The sequence below is a fragment of the Vombatus ursinus genome, unplaced genomic scaffold (genome assembly GCF_900497805.2).
Source record: "Vombatus ursinus unplaced genomic scaffold, bare-nosed wombat genome assembly UNPS02014786.1, whole genome shotgun sequence".
Lineage (NCBI taxonomy): Eukaryota > Metazoa > Chordata > Mammalia > Diprotodontia > Vombatidae > Vombatus > Vombatus ursinus.
In genome coordinates, this window is record NW_020954564.1 from 2,849,873 (window position 1) to 2,857,202 (window position 7,330).

At 39.8% G+C, this 7,330-nt stretch overlaps 1 protein-coding gene across 5 annotated transcripts in view; it reads right to left on the reverse strand.

Moving 5' to 3' along the window:
- LOC114047324 (tenascin-like) overlaps positions 1-6,645 on the reverse strand; it is a 114,040-nt gene extending 107,395 nt beyond the window's left edge. For 2 of the 5 annotated variants that reach the window (XM_027868108.1, XM_027868107.1), the window contains exon 1: positions 6,320-6,645. The gene's annotated coding sequence lies outside the window, so the exon portion shown is untranslated. The remainder of the gene's footprint in view (positions 1-6,319) is intronic. The other 3 variants (XM_027868109.1, XM_027868110.1, XM_027868111.1) reach the window with 3 other exon arrangements.
- Between the last annotated feature and the right edge of the window lie 685 nt (positions 6,646-7,330).

Here is a 7,330-nt window from a genome sequence, read left to right on the forward strand (position 1 = left end):
GGTCTTTTTAATTAGCAATAAAATAATCAGATTTTGGAATATATTTTAGAGGTCTCCCCTCTCTCTTATCATAGGAATCCTCTCTATGGCCTCCTTGCCATGTGATCTTCGAGTCTCTGCTTGGATACTTTCAATGTCAGAAAGTTCATACCATGCAATGAAACCTTCTATTTGGAGAGCTCTCAGTGATAGGGAGTCCTTCCTTTCATCCACTGAGCAAATTGTGTGATTTGGGGCAAGTCACCCCATCACTCTCTGCCTTTGGGGATATTTAAGGTTGTATCTGGTTTAACATTCTATGCTTCTTCTGGAGCAAGGGTTCTTAACTTTTTTTTTAAAGCTGAGGACCCCTTTGGCAGTCTGGTGAAACCTACAGCCCTCTTCTCAGAAGATTGTTTTTAAATATATAAAAGAAAATACATGAGATTACAAAGGAAACAAAAGATTAACAAAAAATAAAGATGTCATTTTTTTTCCTACCCAAGTTTATGGCTCTCCCCCCCTCCCCAATCCTTTATTTTAAGAACCCTTAGTGTAGATGAAAGATTTTCTGGATAGGAAGTCAAGAGTAAGGCCATCCTATAGCTTGAGGACAATGCTTTTCCAGGTGGGTAAAAGGTAATAAAAGCTTTACTAAAGACATGTTTGTGAAAGCGATGTCTTGTTTCCTATAAGCCTAGAAGACCATGTGGAGTTTGGGGCATATAAAGGGCTACCTAGCCTGCTTAAAAGTAACACAACTCAGGACTTGTGAATTAGAGAAAATGTCAAGATTTTGAACCCAGTATTTGAGAGGCAGCAAGCTGTAGCAGAACAGAATGCTGACCTTGATTAGGAGCGCAGGGTCCAAATCCTTGTTCTGGTACTGAGTGACTCTGGTAAGTTATTTAATCACAAAAAACCTCAGTGTTCTCACTTAGCTCACAGGGTTGTTGTGAGGAGCAAGATGAGATGAAGTTTGTGAAGGGCTTTGCAAACTTTGAAGTGCGCTAGAAATATCAGCTACTATTATTATTATTATTGACTTACAATGAATTCATCTTTTTAAGATTTCCACTCACAAGTAAATCAAATATATAATAATATTAATAATATATTTATAGATTGTTATTAATAGTTTTAGGGATATCTTGGGCAGTTAGTTGGCACAGTGGATAGAGCCTTGGGCCTGAAGTCAGGAAGACTTGAGTTCAAATCCAGCCTCAGACATTTGCTAATGGTATGTCCCTGGGCAAGTCACTTAACTCTGTTTGCCTCTGTTTCCTTATCTGTAAAATGAACTGAAGAAGGAAATGGCAAACCACTCCAGTATTTTTGCCAGGAAAACCCCAAATTGGGTCATGAAGAGTTGGACACAACTGAAATTGACTGAACAAAAACAACAACAAAGGGATATATTTTTTTAACATCATCTTCATTTGCAATCATATCTCCCTTGTATCTCCGAAGGACCAGCCCTTGTAACAAAAAATATCCTGTATTGAACCTATCAAATCCTTTCTATAAACCTCTTAGGTAGGTAGGGAAAATATTTTCCCCATTGTGTTGGTGAGGAAACTGAGGATCAGACATATGAGAAATAATTTTCATTTGCATGAGGGTTAAAGAAGGGATTTAACTTGGCAGAGTGGCACAGTAAGGGAGAATTCTTTTGGCTTTCTGCCTGATACATGGGTGAAGAAGAAATTGAAAATGACTGAGAAGAAACATGATGAATATTGCTTTGATGATAAATAGGTTTATAGGGAGGATTCCTGCCCCTCACCCCACCCCTCTCCATTCCCAATAACTGGTATTAGAATCATCCAGTGGATAAACATACTTTTCCCTCCTTTTGGTCAAAAGAAAGAATTGCCTTCATAATGTCCCCTTTCTCTGGGAAGGCCCCTTCCACCCTGAACAATGTGATTACAGCTCCTTCAACTCTAATCCCTGTGGCTCCCCTCCTCCTCCCCAGCTCCCTTGAAGAGGTGAGCTCCTTCACTCTTTGGGGGTTTTCACTGTCTGGAAGGAAGCCCAAAAGCTAACTTTTCCCACATGTGGAGGGTGTTTAAGTTGGCTGGGGAATGGATTGAAGGGGATTCCCTGGAATGGCTGGTGAGCTGTCTGAAAGGGAGTGAGCTGGAAGTAGGTAGGTGGGTGGGTGGGTGGATGGTGGTCGGTTCTATTAGAACCTGTCCAATTCAGTTGTAGCTGTTAGAGGCTTGGTTCTGAAATGAGGTCCTTTCCCTTTCATCCTGGCCTCTCTCTTGCCTGAAACTGAGAAATCCAGTAACTACTTTTTGTTTGACAAACAAACAAAAAAAAACACTTTTCAAATTAATTCCTTGGTAGTTTCAGAGAAGACACAGAGTATTTGATTTTTTTCCATCCTGGTCTCCTGTGAGTGAGAAATCTTTAGAATATATTTAACCTGGTGCTTGCTTTTCAGCATTGAAACTCATCACTGACCTAACTGTACCAGCCAATTTCATTGTCAGGTTTCTGACTTGAAATTTGAACTTTCCCTGTCTCCAGATTGAGTTGGACCAACTTGACCTGACCTTCCACAAACAGCAGTATAAGGTGATAGTAGCAGGGACATTCTGCAAAAGTACTAAGATCCAGTCCTTATCTAGTAGCCCTCTGTCCCTGAGCCAATCCTACTGCATTGCCTCTGGAACACCAGATACCACTGTGTGCAATTCTAGATGAGTTCAGAATGGCTAAAGAGAAACTCCCGAGTCTCATTCTTCTTTAATAACCTGTGTCCCTGGGTAAGACACTTAATGTTGTTGAGCCTCAGTTTCCTCATCTGTCAAGTGGCAATAATAATGCGCATACCATCTATCTCATACTTTTTTTTTGGTGAGGAAGGTTCTATATAAAATTTATAGCACTATATAAATGTGAAATCTATCCTATTCTTACTTATTCCCAGACCTGGGATTTCCTCAGCATAGGGAGCTACTGAAGAGCAATGAGGAACTTCTTCCAGCTGAGCAGATCAAGATTTTCTCTGAAACTTACAGTCTTAGAGATTTACCTGGAGAATTGAGATGCTGAGTAAGTTGTACTGCAGTGTCATCCAGTCAGTACATGCCAGAGATGAGACTTGAACCCGAGTCTTTGTGACCCCCAGGAAAGCTACACCAAGCTTCCATTTGATTATAATTATTACTCACCCTTAGCTTGGAGGCTCATATTCATGACCAATATCTATATAGTGCTTTAAGGTTTACAAAACTTCTCACATACAGTGTCTTATCTGACCTCACAATTGTCCTTAGGTAGGCACTTCCACATGGCAAGCACCTGAGATTGCCATTAGTGTGCCAAATTTACTCATCAATACTTTTTATTTTCCTTTAAAAAAAGTTGTCTCAAACTAGATAAACAACAGAGAAAGACTTCCTTGGAGGAACAGTGGAAAGACTTGGGGTTAAACGATTTGAGTTTGAAACTTGACTCTGCTACTTACTCTTTCTGTGACCTTGGGCAAATCAAGTAACTTACCTAGGCCTCAGTTTCCTCATCTGTAGAATGACGGTTAAAGTCCTTTCCAAAATTAAAACCAATGATCCCATCAAATTCTATCTTCGACATTTACTAGGTGGGTGAGCATGGGCAAGTCACTTGCTTCTCAGAGCCTCAGTTTACTTATTTGTCAAATGGATGTAATCATAATGCTAGCTACTTCTCAGGGTTGCTATGAGGAAGCTTAGAATGCTGTACAATATGGGTAGTTATTGTTATTGGTATTTGGCATGTACTTTGAGTAATAAAAATAAGATTTTACAAAGGGCTTTTAGAATTTCCTATTATATCTTTCATCTCTGTCTGTTATTTCCTTTGACCCTCCAGATATCAGTATGGATAAGCAACATGGTGTTGTGGAAAGGAAGCAGACAACCTGGCTCCATCCTGGTTTGAATCCTGGCTCTTTTAATTACTAATATGGGTGACCTTGGCTAAGTCTCTTCCCCTCCTTTGGACCTCAGTTTCCTTATTTATAAAATTAAGGAGTTTGGCTGGGTGATCTCTATGGTCTCTTGCAGTTGTAAATCTTATGATCCTAAATAAGAAAGCAATGACCTTATCACCATTTTTCAGTTCAAGAAACTGAGGCATGGACAGATGAAGTGAATTGCTAAAGTCTAGGCAGGTACTTTGGGACAGTGTCAGGAGTGGAACCAGGTCTCCTGACTTAGTGGCCCATATATGACTATCACAAGCTGAGTGGCCATTCATGAGGTTTCCTTTGGGAAGGAGCAGTGGAATCTTTTTCTCCCCTGATAGCTAACGTGGCCTTAGGCTATCAAATCACACTTTGCAGTTGGTAGGTAGACCCATCCTCAAGCCCCAGGTTTGGCAGCTGTTTCATTTTATTGGTTAAATACTGGGTCTGTTGTCTTTTTTCCCTACAGAAGAAAACATTGCCATTGATAAGGTAATATTGTGTATCTGGGATTAAGAACACGATCTTGAATAGTCTATTTCCTGAGGTTTAAATTAATGAGGAAATGATCTAATGGATGAATAGTAAGTTACTGAGAAGAATGAATCATGTGGGGCCGTGTATATGCATGTCTCTTTGTACCCCTTCTGACTCATGGTAACCTGAAGGATTATTTCAGATGAAGCTTCAGTAAGACTATGGGCATATAAAATGCAAGCAGAAGGCCAGGCTTTAATAACTAGACAGTGTATTCAGATATTACAGAAAGCAAAGAGTGTTTTTTTCCTTTTTTTTTTCAAACAGCCTTTATAGTTGACCATTGCTATATTCATCAGCCTTTTATCCTGACCCAACTCACTGTTGAGGAAAGCACTAGGTATCCTATTAATGTGTGCCCTGAAGCCAAGAAAACTCGACACACAAAACAACCATGTAAGACACTTCACTACATTCTCAAAAGCTGGGGGGGGGATCCCCCACCATAAAATAGTTTTCAAAGGGATTCAGATGGCAAAGGATGCCAACGTACTTTCCACTAATTTATTCAGTCTTCCAAAGCCTGGGCAAGCCCCCAAAATGCTACCCAGTCAAATTACAGAGTTCCAAACAGGACCTAACTAATTGCCTGGATAAGCAAAAAGCTGTCTTCTGCAAGCAGTTTTTATTCATCCAGTACATATGGTGAAACTCCATAAAAAAAAAAAAGAAAAAAAAAAGACAGAGAGACATTCATTTTACCTCAGGGCTCTCTGCCTGGGTCTCACATACAATATAATGCTTTCCCAGTGAACTACTAAGGACTATCCCATTTAGTAAATGTCCTTTTGGATTGAATGTCTTTACAAGCAAAGAAAACAAGCCAGAGTGTTCCCAGAAGCAGGAGCTCGGCATCAGAGCCCACAAAGTGGTAACTAAAAAAAATGCTGTTAAGGCAGTAAAGTCTTGAAGTTGAAGTCAGCTGTTTAAACAAAGCCTTGTGCCTCTACCACCTTTTCCAAGACCCCCGCTAATCCGGTATCATTCATGTCCAGCACACACACAGACACAGATCCACGTAGGTCCAGCCCATAGAGCTGGAAACTCTCAAAAAACAGACAAGGTAAAAGAAAGGGCATGGCAGGGAGATAGGGGTAAAAAGGAGGATGGAGGATAGAACATAAGAAATACCATTGAACAGGCAAAGTATCTCTTTTTGACTTTTGGGTTGATAGGAAATGTGGACAAACTTTGAAGTAAAAGTCCTTGTTAGCAGCTCACGAGCAGACTTAAGAATCTCCTTTTGGGTCTTAGCCACAATTCAGAGAGAAGTGGGAATCCCATAGAAGGGAAAGAAAAGGTGAGGAGAAGTTTGAGGTAAGAGATTAGCAGTAGGATTATATGAGCAATAGAAGCCCTGAACTCATATGCGTTACACATTAGCCAGGTTTATTGGAAATCTCCACAGTAGCATCATTTAATCAAGGCTTAATAAGTCAAAGAACTGTGAACTATTATACTCACTTATCCACACTGTATTTTAGAATAGTTTCTGTCCCTAGCTCCATCAAAGTTTCAACAGTCATTCATTGCCTAGATCTGTCATTCTCTGCTTCATTCATTCATTTCTTTCTTCCTTCTTCCCTTTCTGAAAAGTGCTAGAGAAATGATGCTTTCCTCGTATATGAGACTAGGGAAATTACGAAGAAAAAAAAAACAATCAAACATCACTCTCATAATTTCCATTAAAAAAGGCACCCAGAAAACAATTCTTATAGCTAAGACATAATTCTATAGAAACTTTTAAAAAAGTTCATTGAAGATACATTCAAACTCATTGAACCAAATGCATATACACACATAAATACACGTGATGTTTTGGTAATAATGATGGAATGAGCTTACCTTCCAGACTTGAATATAAGCTATATCCTACAGTGAACGGCTTCATTAAATAAATAAAGTTAGCAAGCGGTCTCCCACCTTCTTACTCTCCTCTTGTCAAAACTGAGTAAAGTTTTCTTTATACTCTGAGATCTGTTTGTGTATGAGTATGAGCGTGTGTGTGCAAGAGAGGTTTGACAGCAGGGGAGGCTGCGGCCAATGCAGCCAGCTTTTGCTGGGTTTATATAGCAGTCCTGATCCTTGGCTCATTCCCCTGTAATGGGATGCCTTCAGGCAGCCTTTTTCACTTTTCAGTTGGTGAATTAAAGGAGCAGCCTCCCAGTGGAGCAGCGAGTACGGTTAGCTCATGGAAGACACACTCACTCCCATGCAGGCTGCCAGAAATGAAATCCTATTTGCATACAATTTATGGCTAAAGAAGGAAATCCCCCCTCACATTTGGTTCCCCTCCCCCAAACCATGTACCAGGGTCAGGAAAATGATTCAGTGAATAATTGCATAATTGGAATCTCTGGTAGGGTTGTTTCAGTTTTTTTTTTTGAATGAAGTTTTCTATTTGGGAATTAGAAAGTTAGAGTTAGGCAAGCTTTGTTGCTGCTAATCAAATACATTTCTAAGTATTACTCGGTCTCATAAAGGAGTAACACTTAGAGCAGGGGCTGGCATTTATTCAGTGAGAAATGAAGACAGAGATGGAGCTCTTTGAAGATGGCAGAGTCCTAGAAAAGAAGGCATAAACTATATGTAGATGAGGACCTCCTGGGTTTCTTTGGGAGGACAGATCAGCTATGTATTACATATATGTGGCCATTTCACACATTAGGAGAGAAAATAATGTTTTTTTTTCCTTCTGTAACCCTTTGGAATGCATGTAGCATCATTTTTTTTAAGGCAGGGAAAACATCTTCTATATTCCTGAACTCTCAGGAGTCAGCATGACTTTCCAACTGACACTTCTTTTTTTAAGGGATTGTCAGATTTAGAGCTAGAAGGGTGTTCCAAGCCTATCTT